Here is a 12413-nt window from a genome sequence, read left to right on the forward strand (position 1 = left end):
AAAGCTGAAAGGTGAGGGTAGGTCAGAAACATTGAGAAAAACCTTTCAACAACCCAGTACCTGCCCTAAGCGCAAAGTAACATGTAGAGAAAGTAAGGCAGCAGAAGACATATGCCCACTGAAAGGCATAATATGATTTACCTCAGTCTTCACTGTTCTGAGACACACCCAAGAACAAAAAAAATAAGTGTCCCACTCTAGAGAGATGAAGCAATCAACAGAACCAGATTCCAAGATAAGCCAGATATGGGAATTATCAGACAAGAAATTTAAATTAGCTGTGATTAATATGTTAAATGTTCTAGTGGAATAGACAGATGACATGCATGAACAGATGGAAAATTCCAGCAGAGAGATGGGAACTACAAGAAATAGTCAAATGCAAATGATAGAAATAAAACCATAATAAGAGAGATTAAAAATGCATTTAATCAGTAGATTTGGCATAGCCAAAGAAAGATTCAGTGAACTTAAAGATACGTCAATAGAAATTACCAAAACTGAAACACAAAAAGAAAAAAGACTGAAAAGTTTAAAAAGAATATAGCCGGCAAGAGCTGTGGGACAGTATCAAATAGTTTAAAATATTTGCCATTGGACTTCCAGAAGGAAAAGAAAGAAGGAAAAAAAAAGAAATATTTGAAGAAATAATGGCTGAGAATTTTCTAAAACAATAAAAGATATCAAATCACGGGTCTGAGAATATCAGAGAATCCCAACCAGAATTTTTTAAAAAACAAGAATGCACCTAGATAAATTATATTCAAACTGCTGAAAACAAGAGAAAATTTTAAAGGTAGCTTTATATACACAGGAATAAAGATAATAATTATAGCAGACATATTATCATAGACTATTTATGCCAGAAATCATGAGTTAGGTGGCTCACGCCTGTAATCCTAGCATTCTGGGAGGCCGAGGTGGGTTGTTTGAGCTCAGGAGTTCAAGACCAGCCTGAGAAAGAGTGAGACCCCCATCTCTACTAAAAATAGAAAGAAATTATATGGACAACTAAAAATATATATAGAAAAAATTAGCCAGGCATGGTGGTACATGCCTGTAGTCCCAGCTACTCGGGAGGCTGAGGCAGGAGGATTGCTTGAGCCCAGGAGTTTGAGGTTGCTGTGAGCTAGGCTGATGCCACGGCACTCTAGCCTGGGCAACAGAGTCAGACTCTGTCTCAAAAAAAAAAAAAGAATCATGAGTTAGGATTACATCCAGATGCACATAACACAAAACAATTTGCAGTGGCTTAAACACACAGTTTATTTTTCTCACATAAACAAGGAATCTAGAAGTAGTATCATTTGTTCAGCTGCTCCAGTGGGGTCAGGAGCAACATCTTGGTTATTCCTTCATGGTTGCAAAATGGCTGCTGCAGCTCCTCTGTACACATTCAGGGCAGTAAGGAAGGAGGACAGGTGGCACCAGCCGCAATTGTCTCTTTGAACAGGTAATGAACACACCCTCCCAGAAAGCATTTCCAAATATTTCTCACTGGCTCTAACTGTGGCTCCCTTCCCTGAAGGGAGAATAGAAAATAAGGAATTTAGGGCATGCAAGGCAGCAAGAACTTCTGGAGTTCTGAGCTGGGGAATGACATTGTCAAAGAGGGTTTTAGGAATATGGAGCCTACGGACAATGAAAAAAAAATGGAAAGGGAAGAACTAGAAACAGAGTTAAGAGGAAATTGCTGAAGTGGAATGAAGACCTAAACTGGAAGGAAGACAGCAGAAATAACAAAGGGCTTAATTTAAGGGACATGTCTACTCACAGCTATAGGCATAGAGATGTGTTTCTGTGCTTTCATGTAACTGTGCACCATTCTCACAGAGAAATGAAAGTCAGTGTGCATTTCTGTGTATCTTCCTAACTTCCTTTTGTCCATGAATGTGTCATTTATTCAGCAAATGCTTAATTGAGTCCCCACTTGGTACGAGGCATTGTGTCAGGCAGTATAGGAGAACATGAACATGAATCAAACACAAAGGAGATTATAGATTAGAAAGGGAGAAAACATATGTTACCAAATAGCTAAAATTCAAGTTAGTAAAATGATAAATATCACAAAGTTATGAAAGTTCAGAAGAGGAAGCAGTTACCTTGGCTGGAGAGAAAGGGGTGGCTTCCTGGAGAAGGCAGCACTTGAGCCTGGTCTTAAAAATTAACAGGACAAGGATGGGCAAGTGGAATATGATAACAGAGCTTTCTTGGCTAATTGGCTATAAAGGGTGGTGAAAAATAACCCTGGAATAAAGTGGAGCTAATGGATTTTATTTTGTAGACTAGCCAGTATTTATTGGACTCCCACTAAGGCAGAGGTACTATGCTAGATCCTGGGTTCCTACATGTGATTGTACCCTGTGTTTTCATGTATGTGTGCCTGTTTTGAACGTGTATGTTTCACTATGTGTACATAGCTGTGTCTATATATGTTTTAATAGTTGGTGTCTTAGTGGGTAAATTTATTAATACATGGAAGTCCATGTGTATGTGTCTACATGTGGCCAGAAGATGGCGCCACAAAATCATAACTAGCAGGGAAAATTCTCCCTCTTCCAACAGAGTAGCATCTCAGACACCATCGGGCCTGGGAGAGACCACCAGGCCCTTGTAGGGTCTGGGGATCCGTTTATCTACTTCAATCATAAGCATTATTCCCCCATTGTATTCCCATGCCGAGCACTAGCTGACAAATTGAAGATACTCAGTATGTCTAGAATGAATTGGTGAAATGCTAGCATGCCCCATGGGAGAAATGGGAGCTAGGGACATGCGGGAAAGGACAGAAGTATGGACAAGGTGGCCCATCAGCAAAAACCCCACAGGAAGTGGGATTTCACAGCACACTCAGAAGTCACGGAGGGGTCAGGAGGGGATGTGTGAAGAAACAGTCAACAAAATGGGGTGTCCGACCTGATCCTTTCCTTCAGGTCGGTGGACTGCTATTTAGTGCCGAGTGAGTACCAAGACCTGTGCAAACTGCTACCTCTGCCCTGCAGGAAGCTTACAACCTAGGTAGAGAAATAAAGCTCATAGAAAAGTAACAACCAACACAATGCTCTCTGCGTATTGCTGAGAAAGTTCCTTCCTGCCCCACATGAGAAGTGCTCTGTTAAGGACAGAGCCACAGAGCCAGAGGAGGGTCCAGCTGGGTCTGCTCAGAGACCTTTTGGTCCAGAGGTCTCTGCCCAGTGCCCCCCTGGCCCCGGGCACCACCTCCCCAACCCCCTCCCACCCCACCTGACTTAGGAGACTGTCTCTCTCTCTCCTCCATCAGCATGGCTGGGCTAGCCCAAGATCTCGCTCCTTTTGGAGCCCAAACTTGTGATCTCTCCCCCTCCCTCTCCCCATGCCAGGGCAAGTAGCCTTCACCAGCCTGGCCAGGAGGATGAAGGCGTCTGCTAGCCCATAGTAACTACTGCTCTGGCCATTTCACACAGGAACATAGATACCATCTTCAATATTCTCTTTGCTCCCATAGAAAACGGAAGCTCAATTTTGCAGCAAAAACTTTGGACCAACAAAGCCATAGTCAATGGGACCAATTTCAGGTCAGCTGCACACTATGAGGGGCTGGGTCTGATTCAGTTGTTACCATGGTGGGTCTGGCTGCTTCCCTGTCTCTCCCCAGGCCTCCCCATTGCCTCACTCCTTTCTCTGAGCTTCCAGCAGCCTGTGGTGATGGATCTGTCATGCCCTTGCTGGTCAAGGCCTCCACATAACCCCCCTGATGAATTCCATATACCTCAGTCTGGTGCTCAGGGCCCTCTGCAAAGTGGACATACCCCCTGCTCCAGGAATTTCTCCCATTACTCCTCTGTACCCACTTGTACCCTACACTCCCAGTTCCCGGATATACTCACACATTCCCCTGCACCTTTATTGACGCCACTCCCTCCCCCCCCAATGTCCTCCTTCCCCATCTCCACCTGACAAATGACCATCACCTTTCAAGGCCGACTTAAGATGCCATCTTCTTCCTAAGGCCTTTCGTGCTCCACCCCAACCTGATAGGGCTTCTTCCCCTCTCTCAGCAATTGTTATCCTTAGCTTCATCATCTTAATGCTTTATTATTATTTGAATACCAGTTTCTTCTATTCCACTCTAAGCTCTGCAAGGGAAAAATCTGTTTCCCATTCACCCAATATCCAGCAACGGGTTTGGCATGTAGTAGGTGCTCAAAAAATGCAGAGGTGACACTACAGCCGAGTTTGCTGTGAGTATACACGGCTGTACTTCAATGCTATGAGACACAGGTCCAAGGAACCACGAGTTCCAACAGGTACACAACACTGACGTTCTTTCCTTAATAAGATGAAAAGAACAGCTACACTGAGTGCCTACTAGGTGCCAGGTGCATCCTGGCCCCAACTCCACCTGCATTAAGCTCCTGGCCTCCTCGATCCTCAAGGACTGACCACGCAGAAAATCTGTCTCCTTCTTCCCTCCCCTCTCCTCAGCCCTGCCTTTCCCCCTTCCCCTTCCCTTCTTTCCTCTGCTATTCCATAAAACCCTGGAGCAAAAATAGAAGGGCTGAGGGAACCCAGCCCCTTGTGAGCACTGTGATGAGGAAGTGATTATCAGTGGTCACTGTCTTGGTCAGTTCCTGTTTCTCGAGCAAAGATGCCAAAATCTGTTCCTTTTTCTTGTGAAAAATGTAGGGGTTTTGACTTCCAAAATTCCCAGAACCAACACTGTCACTGTGAGCTGGCTGTTTCCATCTGCCTGTGTCTGTATAAGGGGTCTGCCAAGGCTTCCTGAGCCTGCTCCTCGTGGGTGAGTGTCCAGGGTCAGCCTTGGAAATGACAACTCATTCCCCCCCCCCCTCCAGTCCCACAGACGCCCACCAGGTCTGTCTGAGAAGGTGCAAGTGTATTAGGACAAGCCTGGCTCAGGCCTCCTGTCTCCTCCCAGGGCCTTGCAGGGGACTTACTCTGAGGAGAGTCCCCCACCCAAGCCTAGGTCTGACTACTCAGAAGCCCCTGGAGAGGGTGGAGATTTAAGCTGGCCACTTGGACTCCAGTCATGTGGGTCAGTTTGGGAAATTCTGTCCCTGCTCTGTATCTGAGCTTGAAGCCATCCTACTCTGGGGCCAGCAGACACAGCCACCACCTTTCCTGCCCCCAGCCTTGGGCCAAGGCACTACCTCCCAAGCCCAGTCTCATTTGGAATGGCTGGCCTGCACCACTTCATATGGAATCAGAGCCTCCTAAGCCCTGGGCTGAGAAGCGAGGTGGGCGTGGAGAGTATTGGGGGTGGAGGTGGGGCAAGGGTGGGCTGGGGAAGCAGGCACATAGCAACCAAGCCAAGTTCACAGCTTACAGCCAGGTAAGGAAGAGAGTGAGAGTGGAGGTTGGCCTTAAGGTTAGGGTCAAGATGTGAAGGTCAGAGTGGCCTGCCTTAAGGTAGCAGGTAAGAAGAGGGCAGGGTCTGGCTAGCAGGTTCTCTGTGTATGCAGGAAGCAAAGATTAGAGCTTTCTAGCAGGATCCACACCTGGCCTGCTTTTCCTCGGTTCTCTGCTTCTGTTTGTACTGTGCCTGCCCAATTCCTTCCTTTCTCTCATTCATTTGTGTAACAAACACTGAAGTGTCTTTGCTATAAGGCAAGCACCATGCTAGACAGTAAGTCCACAAAGATACATTAGATTCAGCCAGTCCTTGCCCTTGCGGTGCTATTGTTGAACTGGGGAGATAAATTTATAATCAAGGTGGGTCTCATTTGGAACTTGAAAAAAAGTATAAGGAAATATTCACAATCCAGTGCAAAAGGTCCAATAACGGTGCTGTAGAAGCAATAACGGTGTCATAGAAGCAGATAGAAGGAGCAGAAGATGTGGAGGTCAAGGAAAACATCATAGAGAAGACGTGTGGGCTAGAAGCCAGACTCGCTAGCCAGAGGAGAGAGAGAGGGCCTCCCTGGCTCAGGAAAAGCTAAGCAGGAGAGTGTGCATGCAGCAGTCTGCAGTGGTGACAGTTTAGGGGTGCAGGCAGAAGATAAAGCCTCTCCAAATGCCATTCCTGATTGGATCAGGCATTCCAACAGAAACTAAAGGAGGAGAGAGATCCTGGATCCACAGCCCTTGTTCCAAGAGCCAAGAGCCACCCTGCTAACAGAGGTTGTATGGGTTGCAACTTACAGTTCTCCATCCACCCTTCCCCTTCCCAATTCTCTACCCAAATCATGTTTTTGCTTGTGTCCAAGGGAAGCTGGCCTATTTCTCAAGCTAAGCTGACCCCAAGAAGGTTTTCTATCCACTTCTCATGCCTCCACATCCCAGTACTCAGGCCCAAGTCATACCCTCCTCCGGCCCTCACTGTCCTTGCTCTCTCTCTCCTACCCTGCACCCCACCAGTCCTCCCCTCCGGCTGCACCACCTGGCAGCGACAATCTCCTGAGGGGCCAGCCTCTCCCTCACTGCAAGTCCCATCCCTCCAAGCCAGCTCCCTGCCTTGTCCTCAATGCCTGTGATGAAGAAAGGCCTACATGGGCAGTAAGCCTCAAGGCCTGGCCCTGGAACACTGGGGACATCAGTGGCCAAGGCTTTCCAAGAGCCAAAGCCGGACCTGAGGAGGCCTCACTGCCCGGAGCACAGCCCAGGTCCTCAGCATCCTTCGCTGGGGCCCACGCATGCCGTGCGCCACCCCAGGAGCCAGGGCCTGAGCACGGATCAGCAGGGGCGGCAGGACCGCTCTGCAGACGGGTGACCGGGCGCCCTGTCCACCGCAGGCCTGAGCCAGAGACCGGGAAGGGGGCAGGAGTCTGTGCCGAGCGGAGCCTGCGCCCCTTCACGTGCTCCCCTTCTCGAGCTTTTACGTGGCTCTGGAGATCCAGATGCTGGCAGTGAGGAGCAGGAGGCGCCCAGTGGGAGGTGCCCGGGGCTGGCGGCCGCGACAGCCCTCGCCAGCGTCCCGCCGGGGTCCCCCGGCCTCCCTCCGCGCCCCTCCCGGCCCGGCTGGGGAGCCCCGCCCGCCCCGAGGCCCGCGCGAGGCGCCGCGGGAGGAATTCCAGCCATTTCCTCTGCGCCGCGCGGTATGTGGCCTGCTCGCCGCCCGACCGCAGCGCGGGCCAGTCACCAGCCGCGCCTGGCAGCTGCCCCGGCCTCGCTGTGCCGCTCGGGACTCCCGGCCGGCCGCCCCCTCGTCCCGGGCCGCCGCACCGGCCTTTCCAGCAGCCCCGGGCCCGTGCGGCTCCGCCGGGCGCTGGCTCCTCCCCGCCCCGCGCCGGCCCGCGGCCTCGCCGCCCCCGCCGCGCCCCCTCCCCGGCCGCCGCGGAGGGGCAGAGCGGCCAGAGCGCCCCTGGAAGTCCCCAACATTCGAGTCGGAAACTGCAGTTGACGTCCCCTAGGGGCACGTCCCTTTGCCTTTCAAAGACTCAGTTTCTCCATCTGTGAAATGGTGACCTTAGCAGCAGTGCCTACCTCATCTGTGCTGCCCCGAGGTTAAATGAGAAGAGGGAAGAGCTGAACAGATGTCAACGCTAGGGTCGTTTCTCTGGGCATCACTACTGTCCTTTGCTTTCCGCGCAAGATCCTACCGCCCACCCTGCCCTTCGCCCCTTCTCCAGCCTCCGGGGCGGGCGGCGCAGCCACGGCGGGCGCTGCAAGCCCCCAGAGCAGACGGCCGCGGCCCGCAAGGCTGAGGAGTGCTTTCAGGTCCGAGCCTTCCTCGGGGGTTAGCTTCGCCCTCTCCTCAGTCACTAAGTTCTTGAAAGGCCCAAAGGACAGTTATTTACATTTTTTTAAAGTGATGTCATCGCAGTCTAAGAGCAGCCAGACACGTAGTGGTTAGAGGAAGTTGAAAGTGCGGACAGCAACGATGGGTTCGCAAACGTGGACTCGACCGTTTCGCGTCCGCAAAGAGGATCCGGCACCACGTGCTCTCCGGGCTCCTCTGTCCAAGGACAGATCCCTCGGGAGAAGGAACATGTTTTTCAGCCTTCAGCTCGTGGGAGGAACTGCGGGGGAACCGAGAGAGCCAGAGCCGGGGCGACTTGGAGGGTGGGACCCGCTCCCCCACCGCCCACACCTGCCTCGCCCCCGCCCACGGCGGCCGCAAATGTAACGCTACGTGGGGCTGGAAAGCCCCGGGCCGCACCAGGCCTAACCGCCGCCTGCTTTGCAGACGCAGCACCGAAAGCTGTTCTGCCTCAGTGTTCCCCCAGACGGCCCCTTGTTTTGATTTTGTAACTTCATTCCAGCCAGAATCCCCAGGCCAAGAACCAGCCCCTTGCAGCGGGAGGTGCCCCCTCATTCCCCACACACGCTGCAGCCACCGGCCCCATAAATCCAGGTGGAGACGGGTCCAGAAACACAGGTGCTATAAATATCCTAGTCCCGTCCGGAGACTGAACTTTCAGGCAGCCCCTCTCCGCCCACCCGCCGCCGATCCCAGCTCTTCCGGGCCCCGCAGCGCTGCGGGCGGATCTCCCCGCCCTGCGAGGCGCGGGCTTCGGTGTCAGAGGCCTGGCTTCTCCTCCTCCTCCCTGGAGCCCCTGGGGGCCCACCCTGGGGGTTGCCCTTTCCTCCGCTTCCATCTCCCTGACTCCCAACCGCTTAGCCCTCCCTCCTCCTCCTTCCCCCTCCCCACTCCCCTCGTATTTTTAGATGGCTTTTCCCAGGGACCCCACACTGACCGACTCCTCTTTCTAGATGGATGAGGGATGCTGCTTTGGGTTGGAAGGCAACAACCTAAATCAGATGTTTACAATTTAAAATTTGATTCTTAATTTTTAATGCACTTTTTGTTTGATTGAAAAACAGGCTGGAGGCAGAGTAGACCTAAAAGAGGGTTAGAGGAAGAAGCTGAACACATAGGCCGAGAGGGGATATAGCCCAGCTGGAAAAGAAAGGTGTTCTCCCAGCAGGCTTCACCCCAGAAACTTAGTGAGCCCAGTCTCCTGGGCCTGCGACTTAGTGGGGTGCAGTTCACTGAAGAGGAGCATGTTGGGCAGCAAGAGATTCCACTGAGAAAAAAAGTTAATGAGGTCCCACTGCCTGGAGCTAAAGAACTGGCACAAGGAGGGGTATTCAGAGTCCTGACGGCTTGGGGGAAGAGCAGAAGGAGCCAGGCAGGTTTGAAGATGGTGAAAGAAACAGATCTAAACCCCTAGTGTTTAGAAGTTGCTACAAAATTAAGCTTTGACTAAATAAATAGATCCCTATTGTGGAGGTGGAAAAGGTATGAAACCTTTCCTCACCCATCCTAAGGATCACTCCTATAACAAAAGACCAATTAACAAGAGAAAAGCACGATAAATTTATTTAATCAAAGTTTTATGTGACACGGGAGCCTTCAGAAATGAAGACCCAATGACCCAGGAAAAACTGTCTCATTTTAGATTTAGGTTTGGTGAAGAAAGGACAGCCGTGTAGAAATGTGATTGGACAAAAGGGTATGATCTAATGATGATAGACAGGGGGGAAACCCTGCAAGGCCTGTCTGTTCAGATTCTTCTTGGCCTTTCTGGGCAGCATTCCTTCCTCCCAGGTATGGGGCAGGAGCCCTCTGGAATGAGTGTCTAATGACCTATCAGACAAGGGAGGTCAGAGAATTTCTTAATGATCAGTTCCTACACAGAAAGGTGGGGGAAAACTGGAATACTCTTTCTAGGTTTTATGGCTTGCTTTGGGGGAAAGGGGTTCTATGTTTTATGACCTGCCTGGGGGAAGAGGAATTCTGGTTTCTGTGACTTGCTTTGGAGAAGAAAGAGGTTTGGGAGACATGAAGGCAGGAGAAGGTCAGAGAGAGAGAGTTTGCTTCTGAGGCCATCTAATGTCCTTTCATTCAAAGTACTTAGTTTGCCAAAGCACTGTACTTTAAGGGTATCATTTTCTGAGCCCCAACACTATTTAAAACATAGTGGGTAAGTCTTCTAAAAATGAAGTCACATTCCTTTTCCAGTGTGGGAGCTTATACTTTAGATACTGCTAAGGAAGCACTTTGCACGTTCTATCTCACTGTAATCCTACTTAAAAGGTACAATTAACTCCCTATTTTACAAATTAAGAAACTCAGGTCAGAGAAGCTAATTAACTTGCCCAAGGACACCCAGTTAGTGGAGGAGAGGCTAACCCAGGCATCTGATTCCAGAGGTCACGTGTTAAACCTGTGCTGTGGGATAATAAGCTCCACAGGTGTCTCTGATCATCTGATAAGAGATGGGCATGATTTCACTGCAGTCTTCAGACTTTCTTTCTTTCTTTCTTTGAGACAGAATCTTGCTCTGTCACCTGGGCTAGAGTGCCATGGCATCAGCCTAGCTCACAGCAACCTCAAACTCCTGGGCTCAAGCAATTCTCCTGCCTCAGCCTCCCAAGTGGCTGGAACCACAGGCACTCACGACCAGGCCTGGCTAATTTTTTCTATTTTTAGTGGAGACAAGGTCTCGCTCTTGCTCTGGCTGGTCTGAAACTCCTGATCTCAAGCAATCCTCCCGCCTTTGCCTCCCAGAGTGCTAGGATTACAGGTATGAGCTTCCTCCCCCCTGCCCCCAGGAAGACTTTCTTGTTCCACTCGCCTACCTTTAGCAGACCTGAGTGATTGCGTTCTCATTGAACCTGATGGTTTTCCTGAAGGACCCAGGGAACCTACCCAGTATATAGAGGAAGAAACTGTCCATAGGAACAGGATTCCAAATGGACAGGATCCAAATCACCAAGACCATAGTCAGCCCCAGACCAGCCCTTCTGGTGTGATTTCAGGACCACAAGGCAGTACACATGGCATTTTTGCTAAAAATCAACCATGAAAGGACCACTGTCCTTAACACAGAACCAGATGTGTGCTTAAATTATACAAGCCACTGATATTTCACCTTGCGCCAAGGGGACCCAAACATATATCTGCCTCTCCTAGAGGAGTTGTTGTTGTTTTAAGTTGAATTAATTAGTAAAAATTCAAAATCGAAAGATTGCACCAAAATACCTGGATTTTATAGCTTCTCCCCCTAAGTCTGAAGATCTGGCCACACTGACATGTATTCTGTAGTCCACCTCAGTCCCATCATGTCTCTTCTTCCCACTCTGCTGGTTGGCCCACCCCATCTCTCTCACTAAAATGCAAATAATCTCTAGAGAGATAACTATTGAATCTAACTAGTCACATCCCAGAATGGGGATCTTTTCCTGAGTGCTGGTTAAGGGAAATTAATTAAGGCAAGTTAAGGAGAGAAAGCAGGGCTCCCCCAGACCAGGGGCCAGGCCATGTCAGAACACAGCAGAGATTTCCAGGGTTCCAGAAAACCACAAGATGAGAAATTGGTGTTCAAACAGCTGTCGTGAAACTAGAGTGTGTGACAGAAACATCACCTGTTTCCCAAAGCTCATCCTTTCATTTCATTCAACAAACACCCAGCTTTTCTTAGCATCCCGGGCCCCCTTCCCTGCACCTCTTCCGGAAGTGCCTTGGGTAACAGAGGCAAAGCCTGGAGATGATTAGACGGCTGCCGACTCAGGCTATGAGCGAGCCCAAAGGAATGGGTTTGGCTTTAGACCAGGGCGGAGCTAAGACCAGAAGAGAAGCTGAATGAAGATGAGGCCCAAGTGATTAACTCGGGTCTGGGCAGCCAGGAATTGAAGCGAGATCTCATTCACCAAGATGGTGAGCAGCTGTGTTCTCTGAAACGCAGACCACATGAGTGAAAATTGTCTTCCCCGAATTTGGAGGCTCTTCCTGCCAAAGCAGTCTATCATGCAGATCCGGAGGGACGGAGTGAGGGAAGGTTTTATACGGAGATGTGGGAATGGATGAGAAGTCCTTAGGAGGACCCATCTGATAGACCTTGGAACGAACGGTGTCAACCTTCCCCAAAGGCTGGTCTGGGAGGGTTTCAGCTCTGTGCATATTTGAACTCAGACTTTTTTTGGTAGTAGCCCATGTGACAAGCGTGTCAACAGAGCCCCGGATGTGTACCCTGTTGTGGCAAGGGGGGCGGATATGATGAAGGACTTTTAGGGCTTTTAGAGAAACAGGAAATTCAGTAATTGGAGAGAGAAAAAAATCTATCTTTTAAAGCCAGTGGATAAGATGGCAGAGTCAGAATCGTCATAACTACTGGGACCAGCTTTTGGAAAAGGTGAAAGATTAAAGAACAAGAGAGGAGGAGAAAGGGCCCCTCCAGGGAGCTGCCAGGCTGGGTCAGGGGTTCACTCTATTCGAGAGCTTCCCCTAACCTTCCCCTTCACCATTTGGTGGGAGGAAGTCCCTGAAATTCTTCCTGAACCCCAGAACTCACAGCCTTGCTGGTATCATCTGTGTTGCATCCGAAGGAATTCACCTCACTGTGTCTTTGCCCCTGTCAGTGTCAGTCCTGAGAGGTCCCTGGCTCCCAGCTTGTGTCATCTCTAGCCCACTAAGCCCCAAAAGGCTTTGTTCCCTATTGTGTGGCTTTCTCCCACCCTCCCCAACTCCT

At 50.1% G+C, this 12413-nt stretch overlaps 1 long non-coding RNA gene across 1 annotated transcript; it reads right to left on the bottom strand.

The window, feature by feature from the left end:
- Nucleotides 1-1253: 1253 nt before the first annotated feature.
- Nucleotides 1254-2938, bottom strand: LOC123636431. Its single transcript, XR_006734532.1, has 3 exons — nucleotides 2917-2938; nucleotides 2103-2156; nucleotides 1254-1522 (listed from the first exon to the last, which is right to left on the bottom strand). It is a non-coding gene; the product is annotated as an uncharacterized LOC123636431 (long non-coding RNA).
- Nucleotides 2939-12413: the final 9475 nt, after the last annotated feature.

This window comes from Lemur catta, chromosome 4 (assembly GCF_020740605.2).
Source record: "Lemur catta isolate mLemCat1 chromosome 4, mLemCat1.pri, whole genome shotgun sequence".
In the NCBI taxonomy this organism is placed as follows: domain Eukaryota; kingdom Metazoa; phylum Chordata; class Mammalia; order Primates; family Lemuridae; genus Lemur; species Lemur catta.